The 17865-nt window shown below is 41.0% G+C and overlaps 1 pseudogene; it reads left to right on the plus strand.

Annotated features, from left to right (window-relative positions):
* Positions 1-1926: 1926 nt before the first annotated feature.
* On the plus strand, positions 1927-17061 carry LOC117484541 (annotated as a pseudogene).
* The last annotated feature ends 804 nt before the right edge of the window (positions 17062-17865 follow it).

The following is a 17865-nucleotide window of genomic DNA, read 5'->3' on the forward strand; positions in this document are numbered from 1 at the left end:
GAAACACCTGATACACACAGTTGTGGTGGAACATTACGGGACATAATTCACCGTGGTATATAGTGTGTGTTGCACTACGGACCTGAATCAAGGCTGTGAAAAACAAACCCCTTACCATCAATGATGAACTTCTGAGCGTATCTTTTGAGATTCTTCTTCCTGAGAGGATGCATGGTGTGAGGAAAGCATCCTTTAGCCACAAAAGTGTAAATATCTCCCAGTTTGTTGGAGCTGGACTCCAGCACCACCTCCTCCTCAGCGACCTGCAGAGACTCTAAGCTCAACATGCTTTACTCTGAAAATCACTCAAGTGAACAGCGAGTATGACGCTAGGTAAACAACATGTGCTATAGAGTACTAATCGGCATGTTTAGCAGCAATGAAAACGACTGCTAATGTTGCTAATCATCCAAATTCTTGTATATAGACTCGTACTGCACTATTCCACATCATAACTTTATTTTATTTTATAACTATTATTCTTGTTGTATTGCTCTTGCTCTTATTGTTATTATGTTATTATGTTGCATTGTTGGAGAAGCCTGTGACATAAGATTTTCAACTACATAATTACTCTGTAGCGATGTCAGATTGACAATAAAGAACCTTGAACCTTGAACCTTGAAAATACAATCAGGATGAAAATACTGGGCTTGTGCCTGTCTGTCTTCTTCTTCTCTCGGTTTTTGGCGGATTGCAAACAACTTTAAGGTGCATACCGCCACCTACTGTACAAGAGTGTGTATCACCATATCATCCTATCACCACTTGTGGAATTATACCACTGTATTTACGTTGTTTTAAATTCTTCCAATCAATCCTGTTTCACTCAAATACTTAACGGGCCGTCTCCACGGCAGCGTTAAAAAATCTTGAAACGCTTCTGCCCATTCACTTTGAATGGGGTGACGTCACTTTTTTTCGCTTTCGCCGAAATGCATTGTGGGCAGGCGAGCGGAGATTCTCAGGATTTTCAAGATCCAAAGTTGAACAATGTTCAACTTTTGAAGCTGAGGAGGAAGCGTCAGCCAATCAAATCCCGTGTACGCAAATCTGACAGTTCAAGCTCTAGCCAATCAAACGGCGTGTATGCTGGGAGAGACATACCGCAGATCATTTCCTCATATTCCAAAAAATGGAGGAGAAATTAGCGGTAGCGAATCAATCACCCGGTGCTTTATGACCAGACCTACCGGGATATAAACCGGAGGAGCCAGGCATGGAGGGAGGTGGCAGAGACAGTGGTATGTTTTCGCCTGTTTTGGGGAGTTTATATCCAGTTTACTTCGGGCTTTTTGGCTTCGTATGTCGCGGGCGGGAGATTCATGTGATTGGTTGATCGCAAAAAAATCCCCAAGCTTCAGATACGCCCACCTCCAAGATTTTTTTAACGCTGCCGTGGAGACGGCCCGTAATAATGGCCTTCCTGGTAGCTCTCACCCCCTCACCTTCTGTTCCCAGTATCCCCATCAGGCTCCCTGTCTGTCTTCTTCTTCTTCTGCTACTTTTTAAATAACATAGTTTGTATTCTATTGGTTTAGCATGAGCTCCTCCTTCTGGCCAGTGAATGGTACTTCATGTAAACTCCAGATGAAAAAAATAATGTAAACAATGTTTTTGATAAATTACAAAATGACACAAGTATAAATACATTAATAAATAAATACATATATTAAATTAATACATGAGTCAGGGTTTACATAAATGAATACGGAAATAAATAAATAAATAGAGTATATAAATGAACAAAGTTTGTAATCAAATATATGGTAATTCCCTAAAATATGTTGCATTTAAATCTCACAAGTGAGAAACTGTACACTTTAAAAGTTTGGATGTAATAACATGTAAGTCTGTATTTTTACAAAAGTGGCTTTTATTTTGAAAACCTCGAACCGGAAGTATACTGTTTGTTGCCTGCTTGCTAAAAACAGCCGTTGAGCTTGTCAGTTGGTTATTTTTGCGTTTGTTTGCACGTTTTTATCAACATATTAGATTATAAACGGGTTAACATGACAAACGAGGATCGTCAGTTTTATATCTGTAATTGTTTCACCACTGATAACATCTTTCTGGAGGAATACAAGCTCCATGTCCGCTTCGTCTCCGAGCAGCAGTTCAGACGGGACTATGGCGTAGTAAGGCAAGGCAAGGCAAGGCAAGTTTATTTATATAGCACCTTTCAACACAAGGTAATTCAAAGTGCTTTACAAAAATGGAAGACATTTTAAAAATGGCATTTAAAATCAGTCATTAAAAAGGAAAGATAATAAAATAAACATTAAAAGAAAAAATACATGGATAAAAGTTAAAAGTTACAGTGCAGTTTAAGATGTGAATAGTTCAATTAAAAGCAGCGGCAAAAAGAAAAGTCTTCAGCCTGGATTTAAAAGTAGTAAGAGTTGCAGCGGACCTGCAGGTTTCTGGGAGTTTGTTCCAGATATTCGGAGCATAATAACTGAATGCTGCTTTACCATGTTTAGTTCTGACTCTGGGGACAGAAAGCTGACCAGTCCCTGAAGACCTGAGGGTTCTGGATGGTTCATAATTTAGCAGTAGGTCAGACATGTATTTTGGGCCTAAACCATTCAAAGCTTTATAAACCAGCAACAATATTTTGAAATCTATTCTTTGACACACAGGAAGCCAGTGTAAAGACTTCAGAACAGGAGTGATGTGATCCACTTTCTTAGTGTTAGTGAGGACTCGAGCAGCGGTGTTCTGAATTAGCTGCAGCTTTCTAATAGATTTTTTAGTGAGGCCTGTAAAGACACCATTGCAGTAGTCGAGTCTACTGAAGATAAAAGCATGGACAAGTTTTTCCAAATCCTGCTGTGACATTAGTCCTTTAATCCTAGATATGTTCTTTAGGTGATAGTAGGCTGATTTAGTAACTGTTTTAATGTGACTGTTGAAACTCAGGTCAGAGTCCATGACTACACCTAGATTTCTGGCTTTATCTGTTGTTTTGAACATTGCAGACTGAAGCTCAGCGCTAACTTTTATACGTTCTGCCTTGGCTCCAAAAACCATTACCTCAGTTTTATCTTTGTTTAATTGGAGAAAGTTCTGACACATCCAGTCATTGATTTGTTCAATGCACTTACTCAGTGTTTGAATTGGAGCATAATCTCCTGGTGAAATTGTTACGTAAATTTGTGTGTCATCCGCATAGCTATGGTAACTTATTTTGTTGTTTTTCATTATCTGAGCCAGTGGTAGCATGTAGATGTTAAAGAGAAGAGGCCCCAAGATGGAGCCTTGAGGTACCCCACATGTCATATTTGTCAACTCAGATGTGTATTTACCTATAGAAATAAAGTTTTTTCTGTCCTTTAAGTAGGACTCAAACCAATTTAGAACTGTTGCCGAAAGTCCCACCCAGTTTTCTAGTCGGTCTAGTAATATGTTGTGGTCAACAATGTCAAACGCAGCACTGAGATCTAATAATACTAACACTGAAGTTCTGCCACTGTCTGTGTTTAAGTGGATGTCATTGAAGACCTTTACAAGAGCAGTCTCAGTGCTGTGGTTTGGACGAAATCCTGACTGGAACACATCCAAACAGTTATTTAAATGCAAGAAGTTACTCAACTGTTGAAATACTACTTTTTCAATGATTTTACCTAGAAATGGCAGGTTTGATATTGGCCTGTAATTGTTCATTACTGAGGCATCTAGATTATTCTTTTTTAAGAGCGGTTTAATGACTGCAGTTTTCAGGGCCTCTGGAAAAATACCTGAGTGAAGAGATGTGTTTACTATATGAAGTAGATCTGAGGCCATGCAAGGAAAAACATCTTTGAAAAATCCTGTTGGAATAATATCAAGGCAGCAGGAGGAGGATTTCAGAAGTTGAATAATGTCCTCTAAGTTTTTACCATTAATCTGATGGAATTGTGTCATGGTGTTTGAATTGATATTAGGTGGACATAGGGACAAAACATTTGCTGTACCTGATGTAGAGGCACTGACTGCTTGTCTAATTTTCTGAATTTTGTCAGTGAAGAAGGAGGCAAAATCATTGCACGCCCTGGTGGATAGAAATTCAGAGGCTACTGACACTGGGGGGTTAGTTAGTCTGTCGACGGTAGCAAACAAGGCACGTGCGTTGTTTTTGTTTTTGGTAATGATGTCAGAGAAGAAAGACTGTCGTGCGTTTTTCAATTCCAAATTATAAAGGCCAAGTCTCTCTTTATAGATTTCAAAGTGAACCTGGAGATTTGTTTTTCGCCACCTACGTTCAGCTTTTCGACACTCTCTTTTTTCTGTTCTCACGGTCATGGCCTTTCTCCATGGAGATATGTTCTTGCTAATCACTTCCTTTACCTTAGTTGGAGCAATGGTATCTATAACATTTTGAATTTTTGAATTAAAATGATCTACTAGCTCATTTACTGAGATGTTAGCAGGGGCAAGTGTGGATGAGAAATTATGAGTAAACATTTCCCTAGTATTTTCAGTTAAATATCGCTTTGTGGTTACCTCTTTCTGAACATTTTTGTGAACAGAAATAGAGCTCTCAAAGAAAACACAGGAATGATCAGAGAGTGCAACATCAGTCACCACAACCTTTGAGATATTCAGACCCTTTGAGATAATTAAGTCCAGAGTGTGCCCCTTATTGTGCGTGGGCTCCGCCACATGCTGAGTCAGTCCATAGTTATCAAGAACACAAAACAGTTCTTTAGCCCCTCTGTCCTGGGGGTTGTCAACATGGATGTTAAAATCACCAACAATGACTAAACGGTCAAAGTCAATAGACACTATAGACAGCAGTTCAGTAAAATCATCAAAAAAGCTTGCACAGTATTTGGGTGGTCTATAGATATTTAGGAACAGAGCTCGAGAGGAGCATTTCAGCTGAAGGGCCACATATTCAAAAGAAGCAAAGTCCCCATAAGATGTCTTCCTGCATTGAATGGAATCATTGAACAAAATAGCAACTCCACCCCCTTTCTTATGCATTCTTTCCTGACTCATAAAACTAAAGTTGGGAGGGGTTGATTCGATAAGAACAGCTGCACTGTTATTTTGTTCAATCCAAGTTTCCGTTAAAAACATAAAATCGAGATTGTGCTCAGTGATAAAATCATTGATTAAAAATGTTTTTCCTGCCAAAGACCTGACATTTAATAAAGCTAGTTTAAGTTTGTTAAATACACTATCAGTAAAACATTTTGTGACAAGCTGTGGCTGACATGGAATCACTGCTAAATTTGATAACCTCACACAAACGTTTGAGCACTTCCTGTTTCTAAGCTGATTTACCGCTCTTAATCTATTACCTATCAACACAGATATCGGCAAAGCTACTGGCAGGCAGGGCCCCGTCATGTGCTGGAAAGAGTTGAGAGTGCCATATGCCCTTGAGCCTGGACCCAGCACATATCAGTAAAAGTTTGTTGCGTTTTGTACACACACATCCTTATCAGGCTTCGGAGACTGCAGATGCTTTCTTGAAGGGATGGGAGGTGGTTGACATAGGCACAGTGATGAAGACGGGGGAGATGGTGCGCGTCTCTGCTTCGGTGATTTTGGTGGGCGTCGTTGAGGGGCGGGGGTAAAGGACATGCTGCCAACCCTGCATCTCGCCTTCATGCGGTCATCGAACTCCAGGGGGGAGGGCGAGGGTGAAAGGGTGAGCGGAGAGTAGAGAGAGCTGGGAGATGAATGAAGAGTATCCTCCAAGGCGTTGACAGGGGGGGTGACGGGCAGTGGAGACTCCTCCATTTGTGTCATAGGTCTCCCATAATCAGAACATTCCTCAGGCGGGTGCAGTGATACTTCTTCAGGGTTTTCTGCGCAATGTGTTGTGTCTTTCTCCTGTTTTGATTCCTCTTGCCGCTTGTCCTTGGCAGAGGGAACAGATTGCTGACGCAGGCAGTTGAATATGTTAGAGATAAACAATTTCACTCCTGACTTGTTCAGGCAAACTCCATCTGCCTTAAAAAGATGTCTGCGATCCCAGAAAAAGTTAAAATTGTCAATAAAATGGACAGAATGGTCAGTGCAGGCAGCTGAAAGCCACATGTTCAATGCAAACAGTCTGCTGAATCTCTCCACTCCTCTTCTGACTGGCGGTAGAGGGCCACTGATGAACACCTCCGCATTTAGAGAGCTGACAGTTTCCAACAGACATTTAAAGTCTTCTTTCAGCGCTTCTGACTGTTGTTTCACAACATCATTTGTTCCAATATGTAGTACCACATTCTTCACAGTCGGATGTTCAGCCCCAATATGCAGGATCTTCTCAGCCAAGTCGGAGACCATATCCTTGGGAAAACAGAGTACTTTGGTGTTGTTCTTACTACACAGACCTTTTACATCTCTTACAGCAGAATCACCCACAATCAGAGTTTCAGGCCCAGCCGTTAGCTTTCCCTCTAGCCTTTTACTTTTGGAGTAGCTATTGGTCCTTACCCTGCTGTGTGAAGAGGACGGGTTATCCAGGTCATCAGAAAGAGATCTCCGGTTCTCGGTCAGCGGAGCGTATCTGTTCTGGATTGGCACACTTGGTGGTTTAGGAGGATTGTTTGTAGTTCTCCCTTTAGCAGCTGTCCACGGCTGTTTCCTAGTATGAATAGGGGTTGAAGAGGCACTCTTCCTGGGTGATAACAATGCAGGCCAGCCGGTCGCATCACAGATTTCAGAGCGCTGGGCTCTGCCTGTTATTCGTCCTCCCAAATCCCATGGAAATGATTTACTCTTAGGCTTTGCACCCAGAGAGTTCCAGGGAGGACTACCACTTGTAGATTTATTACCCAGTACACAGCCCTCCTGTTCCTTGGAAACCTTGTAGCTGCTAACTAGCTGTGAGTTAGCATACCCTTTTCCATTATCTTGCAACACTGGTAAAGTGGTGTTATTCCCACAACATAGTCCATTCACTTCCACGTTAACTTCCAACCGTTGCATTTTCATTTCCAACACAGCCATCTTCTGTTGAAGTTTGTGGAAGTCATCTGTAGAGAACGGAGGCATTTTGCTACCAACTAGCTTAAGCTAAATAGCATGCAGTAGCCTACCAGGCTTTAGCTGTTGCTAGGCCACGCTACTGTAAGACTGAGGTCGTCGTAAAAATGTTGAAATATGGCTGAAACCCTCCGTCTATTTACGATGAATAACTGTCCCAGTGATAAGTTAATGTCCAGGAGCCGCTGCTCGAAGTTTTCAGAGAATAAGAATAGGAAAATCAGCATAAAAAGTAAGCAGAGGCAAGAGCAAGCAGAAAAGCGTCTGCACTGTAAGAAAGATAACAGTAGTAGTAGTAAGTAAACTGTTCATAATATCGCGATAGTTCAGACTGGACTATCATTCAGTGAGTAAACAGTTCATAATATCGCGATAGTTCAGACTGGACTATCATTCAATGAGTAAACCGTTTTTTTATTTATTCAAGCCCATGAATATTTTGTATACAACAAATAATGGTCCATTTCAGAATAATACATATGATATGTTTTATAATGATTGATCATTAAAGTGTTATCAAAGCTGGTAAAGGTGCAGCTAGTTTTAATGACTCTGTATACTGCAGGGTAGCTTGTGAATTTAATATATTTCACATCATTCATCATGCAAAGTAACTAAAGGTATTAAATACATGTAGTGGAGTAAAAGTACACCATTTACCTCGGAACTGTAGTGGAGTAAAAGTACAAAGGAGCATAAAATGGAAATACTCAAGTAAAGTACAAGTACTTCTAAATTGTACTTAAAGGTGGGGTAGGTAAGTTTGAGAAACCGGCTCGAGAGACACTTTTTGTTATATTCCATGGAATGCTCTTAACACCCCGATAGCAATGAATATTTTAAGTGCTTTGACAAAAAATCCATACAAAAATGTCATCTGTGGAAGCCGTAGTACTGTAAAAAGCACGACCAATCATTTTAGCCGGCCCGGCTAAAATAATTGGATGGCCTGTCAGCCTGTCAGCCTTCCATCTGTGCACAAACTTATCTCGTGCCCTCATTGGTCATGTGCGCGTTCGTGTGTGTTGGAGGAGGGGCTCTGTAAGGAAGTGGCAGATTTTTTCCGGCTGTGTATTTTCAAATGCTAGCGATCTCGAGCCGGTTTCTCCAAAATTACCTACCCCACCTTTAAGTACAGTACTTGAGTAAATGTACTTAGTTACTTCCCACCTCTGATTATCTTCATTATTGATACTCAGGTGCTGAGGAGGCTTGGCTGTGTGACGGACGCACAGTTTGAGGATGTGTTCAACAAGGTGAGAACTTTTATTTTTATTTTTGATGTGCCTCAGGAGCAGAGGTGGAAGAAATACTCAGATGTTGTAATTGAGTAAAAGTAGAAGTACACAGATCTTGTACTTGAGTAAAAGTAAAAGTACTCAAACTCATCACGACTTTTCCTGTTTAGATTTCACAGGAAGTGGACCAGCGAAGGCGTCTTAGTGTGACGTGTGCAGAGAGAGCTGCTGCTATAAAAGACACGTACCGGCCTCTGCATCCGCACGTCTACCACCTGCAGGTACATAACACCTCATCGTTATTAAAGGTCTCCTATCGTGCAAAATGCACTTTTTCATGTCTTTTATACATACATATTTGTCCCCGGTGTGTCAGGAGACTCACAAAGTGAAAACCCTCTCTCGTTTCCACCGTACCTAAATCTCTAAAAACGAGCTAACAATGGAGCTGATCCAGATTTTCTGCCGTTATGACGTAATATCTGAAATGTGGGCGGGCTTTAGACCCACGGCCCTATCAGAAACTTCGCTATCAGAAACAATGAGCGAAGTGTTTTGGACGTAATATGGTCTTTGTTTAGATTAGCAAGCATTGCCATCACTCAGAGCTAACCTGTACTGGAGAGAGTATGTGTAAAGAAGCAGGAAATAAAAAGGAACTCACCTTGTGGTAAACCTGAGAGAGAAAAAGAGTTTGAGCTCCATACTGTTTCAGAAATAATCCTTGATGTGGTTTGGAACATGATATGGTGTTTAATCACAGCAGAATTTAGCTGAGTATTAAGCTACGGACCCAGAATCAGCACTTTAGTAACAGGGCTGAAATAGAGGGATTTGAGGCTAGAATGCATGATCTGTTTGGTATTTTGAGCAAAACACTTCATAGACATGTTTTTTATATATTTTATATATATCTGAGAGCTATAATATGTGCCTAAAAATTGCTTTTTTTCACGAAACTGTGTCTCAGGGCTTCTTAAAGGTGGGGTAGGTAAGTTTGAGAAACCGGCTCGAGATCGCTAGAATTTGAAAATACACAACCGGAGAAAATCTGCCACTTCCTTATAGAGCCCCTCCTCCAACACACACGAACACGCACATGACCAATGAGGGCACGAGATAAGTTTGTGCACAGATGGAAGGCTGACAGGCAGGTAGGCCATCCAGTTATTTTAGCCGGGCCGGCTAAAATGATTGGTCGTACTTTTTACAGTACTACGGCTTCCACAGATGACATTTTTGTATGGATTTTTTGTCAAAGCACTTAAGATATTCATTAGCCGCGTTCACACCAAGTACTTTCCTGTACTTAGTTCCGGCACTCAGAGCCCCGGCGCTTTTTACCCCAGGGCACTTAGTACAGATCGCGTTCACACCGGAGTACTTTTCCCTGAGGGAAGATTACGCAAATCAGCCGCCCACGTCACTTCTTCTTCTTCTGCTTTGGCTTTACTGGCAGGCCACAAACCACTTCACGGCGAGTACAGTAGGTGGAGGTATGCACCTTAAAGTTGTTTGCAATCCGCTGCAAAACAAGAGAAGAAGAAGAAGAAAAACTTCCCGCGTATACTGCGACGCCCACCCACTCGCTGTACATTAGGCGTCTGTTGTTTACCTTCCGACCTCAGACATGATGGAGATGAAGTCGACTGAAGTTGTGCTGTTTGTGCTCATGTTATACAGCTTTGTAACTGAGTTAATGCAGCCTGAGCAACTTGCGTCCAATAACAAAATAAGCCGAGCACGAGTGGTGGTGGAGAACGCTTTTGGCAGACTGAAGGGCAGGTGGCGGTGCTTGATGAAAAGAAACGACTGCAAGATGGACAAGATCAAAATCCAGGTGGCAGCATGTTGCATATTACATAACCTTTGTGAAAGTAATGATGAGTACAGGGACGAATGGACTGCCTTACCGGCGACCCAGCTTTATGAGGCATCTGAACAGCGTGTAAATTGTACATTGTACACATTTTGACAATAAAGCTGATCTTTTGTACAGTGCTTTTGTTTCTCTCTTTTATTTTCCAGTCAAGACAGGCAACATTACAATAGTGTACAGTGTGGCAATATAATAACAATAAACTGTGCCAGGTGTGTTGTATGCACAGTAAATATGCTCAGCAGCAAACCCACCTTTATTATATATATATCTTCCTGAGACCCACTGCATCCGTCTGCCATAAACACTATGGAAACCTACATGTTAGTTTCGGCCCATAGTGGACTCCATTTTGTGTGGTGTAAAATGGGGGGGGGAATTAAAAGTTTGCAAATCCCCATGTCCTCCTCAGAGGACAATCATAAAAACATTTAGTTTTAGGTCAAATAATATTTAAAATTATATAAATGATCATATTTGTGTATGTGCCCCTGCCATTCCTCCACAAGGTTGCAACATTGATGATAAATGACAAATAAAGCTTTGCCAGTTTATAACCGATGAAACATGATGGTATCAGAATAATCACTTACATGTGATGTATAGGATGCTACGGTCACTAAAGATAAAGTGTCAGGAGAAATAAGCAAGCTACAGGATCTGTTTAATAGTAAATAGAAGTTCACATTTTTAATGTAAATAAAATAGAAGTTGTACATGTAAATTAACATTATCAATATAAAATAAAGTGTCAGTTGTATCAAGACTATATAATAACAGTAATAACAATAATATAAAATGAACTGGTGAGCATCTTGTCCTCCGTTTCCTGGGCCTTGGTGAACAGCACCATCTGATCCCCGTGCATCGACTCTTTCACCACGGCACGCCGGTCCTCCAACGCCTGGGCGGTGTCAAAGAAATTTGCATCCCGTGTCCGCTTTCCTAAGGGGAAAATAAGCAAGATACAAGATCTGTTTAGTCGCCATGTAGTTTTACAACATACTAGGAATGTTTTTTTTGTATTTTCACAAATAGAATTAAGGTTTCACAAATCTGAAACTGTGTTACAAAGAATCTTTTGACTCTCTGGGATAATCCAGTCCAGATTTGATGAGTCTAGGTATAGTGGTTTTAGATCAGGACCTGGTCTAATGTGGTCTACATGTAAAAAAAGCACTGAAATCTCCCTTTTTTGTATTTTCACAAATAGAATTAAGGTTTCACAAATCTGAAACTGTGTTATAAAGAATGTTTAGCCTCTCTGGGATAATCCAGTCCAAATAAATCGGCTATGCAGCGATTTAAGAGGTTCAAACACGGAGGATTGTTCCTTTTTGAAGAGTGCTTCATGTATGCTTGAACTTTGTTTAATGTTGTTGAGGCAAGTTTTCTTACCGGAAGTCATGTGACCTCTAGCCCGGATGTTTACAATGTTTGTGAGAGAGTAAAAAGGCGCGAACATTTGTAAATGCCGGTCTAGGCGAATACGTTTTCACGCTGTTTCATAATTGTACCAAGAAGGAAATAAACATGATTGTGAACATCAGTTTGATGCGTAACGTTCTTTCAAGACAAAGTTACAGTGTGTGTACCTTTGCGTTTGGTTTGCTGGTAAGGACGATGACCAAGCGCTGTGATTTAGAATGCAAAGCTCGCTTGTTTCCAATCCCGAGAGTTGTCCATCCTCGCCTGAAACAGACTATTAGTGCCATCAGTTAGTGAAGCAAATTACAGAAACACTACACAGTTATTCACAAGTCAAAACGTTTTCATAGCGGCCGAGAATATCTAGCTAGCTAGATGTAGCTAGCTCGGGGCCGGTTTTAGCCTATTCAGCCTAGCATGGCTAGCTTGATCTACTGAGCAAATAAAAGTACATCTGAGACCATTATTGTGCAGATTAAAACCCCAGTGCATGTAGTTGATTTTACCTTCGTCGTGGTCGTCATCGTTGGCCACTGAATCCGCCGTTTGTAGTCCTGCCTGAGTTTCTTTATTTTTAGCCGGTGTGCCGTGGGGCTGTGCACGATTCCCAGGTCGAGTGAAAGCTACTGAACTGGTTTCAGTAGCTTTCCCTGGGTCGCGTCCTCGGCGTGGATCTCCAGAAGCGGCGACACCTCCTCATCATTTCTTGATGCTTGCCATAACTGCTTTCAAAAACAAACTACTCTCCGTCGGTGCGCTGGGTTTTTGTAGCGAGGAAAAACAATGGCGGCTCCACACAACATTTTCACAGTTGTACGGGGCGTGGTTTGCAATTCGCCCAGCCAATCAGCACTGGGGCACTTTTTACCCACAGGAAAGTACGATCTCTCAGCGGGCACTAAAAATGGGGGTAAAAGTTCCCGAGATTTAACAAACTATGAATGTGTCATACCCACCTAACGGGAAGAAACTCAGCTAACTGACGATACGAACCATTTTTACCGAAACAAAACACAAGTCTCACAAGAAGCGTTTAAATTAGCCCTGAGTGATCGTGGCATGGGAAGCAAACCCAGACATCACACGACATAGCTTTACGGAGCAAATACAGCAAATATGTCTTACCTTTTGCTGTTTCTGATCAAAAGTTGTGTTCAATGGCATTAAAACGAGAAAAACGCGGCTGAAGGTTAATCCAATGTTTCTGTGTCACTTTGAAATGATTACTGATAATCCATCACCATATTTATGTCAATAACGGAGTTTTCATATAGCTGCTATCATAGCTACTAGAGTGTATGACAGCTTCCGGTTTTGGGCATTCTGGCTACGCATCACTCATTCACCAATGGGTAATGTTTAGATGGATTTTAGGAACTTCCCCTTGATTCTATTGGCTCTAACGGTTCAAAAGAGATGTCAATCATCAAAATTGACCTATGGGGGCCAGAGATATGGCAAATGCACCCAAATGACCCCAGAAGTGTTTTTTTTCTTCTAAACCTCTCTATAAAGGTCAAATGTCACTTGTTTTGCATCAATCTTGATACAGGGTACTTAGTATATGTTATAGTTTGGATTCCTAAAGCTTTTAGTCTACTATCCCATCATTCAAGGCTGGTTTTCACTATAAGTAATGTTTTTTTTGGACGGACACTATCATTTACATGTTTTAATATGTTCAATCTGAATTTAAAATAAAACAATTTTATATTGATTCTGACTCTTCTAAATCCAACTCACAGGTGTATCATTGCTTTGAGAAAAAAGATTATTAATTTACCCCTTTTAGAAGTGAAGATATAGTCATTTGTTCTGGGAATGTCATTTTCGAGCCTGAGACCTGAAAAACAGATTAACAGGTTAAGGCAGGGATTATTAGCAGCGAGTTCTCCTTAGGAACGGTCTGTTCTCCTTAGTAACGGTCTGCTAGCTGCATTGACAACCTCTGGAAAGTCCAAAATGAACAATCAGAATCGAGTATACAACTCAGCATGTGTGCATACAGTAACACATCGCTGAAACACACCTGCAACCCCCCCCCCCCCTCCTCAGGAGTCCTACCTCGCTCCAAAGTTCAAGCAGATAGTGGATTTCTGCCGAGTCAGCGCCGTCAGGGGGGGGGCTCTTGGAGACTTGCTGCAGGAGGAGGCAGGTGAGAGGTTCACCTTTGACCTCCTCTTCGTGAATAATGTGCACTTTTAATGTCAATTACAGTAGATTTCATTTTATTTGTTGGTTGACTGAAGATTACGCCATGTGCCATGCAAGTCCCGGTTATACAGGATATAAAAAAGTCCTGAAATACATTTTAAATATGTTACAAAGACAGTGAAATTAACAGTTAAACCAAATATTAAAAGGGCCCTATTATGTTTTTTAGGGTGTTCCCTTTCCTGTAGTGAGTTATAAACATTACAAAGACGTTGAAAGGTGAAGCCGACGCAACACAAATGAATAATTCCCATTTTTCTCTGTTGACTTTAAAGAGTATACATACTGTTATGCTTGCTATGTCTTAGTTCAAAATTATATTTAAAATATCATTTTATTAAAAAAATGTGGTTGAATCCCAAGTGTACAGATACTATCACGTAAGGCCTGGTTATACAGGGCATACAAATGTCTTAAAATCCATTTTTTAATGTATTAAAAAAGCAAAAACATGGGAAGTATTAGCTCTCATACAAAAAGATTTGTAAAAATGTTCCCTTTTAGGATGATGGAGTTGGTAAAATTGAAGTTGTTTTAATGACGATCTCAAATTAAAAGGATTCAGCAAACAGTATTTTTAAAGCAGGATATAAATAAAGGCGGATAACATTTTAATTACTTATTAAAGGAACAGAAACCCTCTTCTCTAGTGGCCTAATAATGAACAAAACTAAATACAAAACAGTCAGCCCTGCACCTGTTTCCCCCCTTTATAACCATTGATTCCCATGTTTCTGTTGAAGCTGCCCGAGTTTATCGCTTCCCGGTGTTTGAGAGAAGCTTCTGTGAGCAGCTGGTGGAGGAGCTGGAGCACTTTGAGCAGTCCTCCGCCCCCAAAGGAAGACCCAACACCATGAACCACTACGGGGTAATTCAACCTCCAAAACACTATTCATTCACTGCACATTCACATTTAATACTTATGGTGCCATGACATTTTGATCTTTGACCTCCTGTAGTCCCTCAGTCAGGAAATATGAGAAGCTCGATGAAATATCAGAGGTTTCGTGCGAGGACTTTTATATAAATATAAGGGTCATGACAGGAACACTACATGTGAATAGGGTCAAATATTTAACTAATAGATATCACTATAAAACTTTCTCACTTTTTGTATTACAACTTTTATGAAATATTATGTTTATATGTGTAAATTAGGCATTTTCTTATCAAATATGTTTTATTTACGGAGTATTCCAGAACAGAATTGTGAACATTTGGTAAATCCATGTTAAAAAGTATTGTTTTATTTTGTTTGCATATTCAAATCAAGATTTTACAAGTTTTCTGACGTTTCATGTCTAAATATGCAAATTAGGCTTCATGTGATCCTAACTGTTGGTGAATTCAGGAGAAATCTACAGACCCAAACAGACAAAGTTAGTCAAATAAACTCCTGCGTTTTAGCTGCTTTCTTACCTCTAGTCTGAAAGTGTGTTATTCATGAATGTCCTCCAGATCCTGCTGAATGAACTGGGCTTCGACGAGGGCTTCATCACGCCGCTCCGCCAGCGTTACCTGCAGCCGCTCACCTCCCTGCTCTACCCCGACTGTGGGGGGGGGCAGCCTGGACAGCCACAAGGCCTTCGTGGTGAAATACGACATGGACGAAGACCGGGACCTGAGCTACCACTACAACAACGCAGAGGTCACGCTGAACGTTTCCCTCGGAAAGGACTTCACAGAGGGAAACCTTTATTTTGGGGATATGAGACAGGTGAGTATATATACTTGTAATACTACCCACACCTACACCCCCGGGTTATACTCAGGGTTTCCTTAAAAGGCATCTTAAAATGAGGCCTTAATTGGTATAATTAGTCATGAAAAATGGTAAGACATGAGAATTGGCATTACAATTTTGACGTTGCAGAGTAGAATTTCAAAAATGATTGGTAACATGTTTTGAAATCACCTTTGGCATCGTACCTTAAAGTGACACAGACTTTAAGAAAACATTGAATGTTTTGAATGCCTTGTGCCAATATATTATCTAACAGCATGTGCATTTGCTAAATTTGTCTTTCAAAAATAAACTATGTAGCAGATTTAAGTGCTAATTCACATTCTGGGTTTTAAAACTCCAGGACCATTTTTTGTTTTAACTCTGTCCCAAAAATAATAGAAGCAAAAGTCAGTGTAAACCTTCAAATATTAAAATCCTTTAACCTTCACTTAACCTAATATCTACTTTATATGCTGTGTTTTAATTTTGTTTACCATTGGCCAATTGTATTATATCGCGGCCATTGTAAACAAATGATGTGTAGGACAGTGACATTTCTGCTATGAGTATTTTTATATAACAGACAGGAAATAAACACTAAAGGGAACAGTAGAAGAAGACAGACAGGAAGTTAACACTTAAGGGAACAGCAGAAGAAGACAGACAGGAAGTAAACACTAACGGGAACAGTAGGAGAAGGTAAACAGGAAGTAAACACTAAAGGGAACACCGTTTGGGCTCTGTAGTGTTTAAGGACTGGTTAGTGGGACAGAAACTGGGAACAGTGGTATTTGGGAACATTGCTCTTCACCACTGATGCTGGTTATTGGTGTTTATGTCTCTGCAGGTAGCTCTAAGTGAGATGCAGTGTTGGGAGGTGGAGCACAGGGTGAGCGAGGGTCTCCTGCACCGGGGCCAGCAGATGCACGGGGCCCTGCCCATCTCCTCGGGCCGGCGCTGGAACCTCATCGTCTGGATTCGAGCGTCGCAGGAGCGCAACAAGATCTGCCCCATGTGCAACCGCAGGCCGGAGCTGGTGGAGGGCGGGGGCTTCGCTGACGGCTTCACCAAACCCTGCATCGCCCCACTGAACGCTGCATGTGTGCTAACGTGACCCGAAATACCCCCAGTTAACGGGAGGGAACCCCCAGTTAATGGAAGAAATTAGTAGTTGAAAGAACAGGGTATGTGTCACTTTGGTATTTATGACATGTTGAGTGATTTTTATGACCCCCCATAAAACCTAAATCCCTTTGATGTGACAGGTGTCAGTGCACCTGTTGTAGTGCCCCCCTAATAAACCATTGTCTTCATTCTTGTTATGACTTGTTTGTTTAGCTGTTTATTGTTTTATTGCCCCCTATAAAGTATTGTTCTTAAATAGGGGGGTCATAAGACTTTATTGACCGTTTGTCTGTGAACCTGTTGTAGTGTCCCCCCTAGTAAACCATTGTTGTCAATATTTGTTTTAGGACTTATTTGCTCACCTATTGTTGTTGTATTGTATTGTCATTTTCTAAAGTTGTCTAGTGGGGGGCTGATAATACTTTATTGACCCTTTGTGGTAATATATGTTTTTCTGACATTTAAGGATGTCTTTTGAAGTTGTATAGGAGGGTTATAATATTGTATTGACCCTTTGTTCTTGTGATAATATATGGTTTAAAGGGGTATTCTTAGATGGTTTCTTAAAGCTCCCATGTCATGCTTTTCCGGTTATTACCCGTCCCCTTGTGTGTTATGAAGGTGTTTATGCATGTAAACGGTGTGCAGAGTCAAAACCCTGAAAGTACACCCTGTAGCGAGTAAAACTCTAACACAGAAAATACCTCCCCAAAACGCCTCGTTGGAGATACGTCACTGCCCATTTGATTCTTCCGGGTACGGCCTGATGTCATGCGGTACCCGGAACGAAATGGACCAATCCCGAAGAGCTATGGCCACACCAGCAGCGGCGTGTTCCTCCTCCAGAGGTTCGAAGAACCGGCATTTCACAGACGAAAGCTTCCAAAACATTGCCCAGTTTGAGGCCGGATATGCACAGCTTGTTTGGACCGTTTGGAGCAGGGGAAGATCCGGGTATACAACCTGTAAGTTTGCATTGTTATTTGTGTATTTATCAAACAAGACTGTTTAAATGTGTAAACTGTGTTGGACTGCTAAGCCATTGACACAGTGCTAACTGTGCTAACTAAGTTGCTAGAGTTTCCATATATCAACTCTAATATCAGCAGATGGCCTTGCATACATGTATCTCATAGCAGGAGAATGTCTGCATTCACACACAAAATACCTATTGACAGTATACTCCGGGTGATTTGCCGTGCGGTCAGTCGCGAAACGTAATTACATTATAGCTGGCGTAGCGTGTATGCAACCGATCTAACACACGGAGCTAGAGCTAG

Source organism: Trematomus bernacchii, unplaced genomic scaffold (assembly GCF_902827165.1).
Source record: "Trematomus bernacchii unplaced genomic scaffold, fTreBer1.1, whole genome shotgun sequence".
NCBI lineage: Eukaryota > Metazoa > Chordata > Actinopteri > Perciformes > Nototheniidae > Trematomus > Trematomus bernacchii.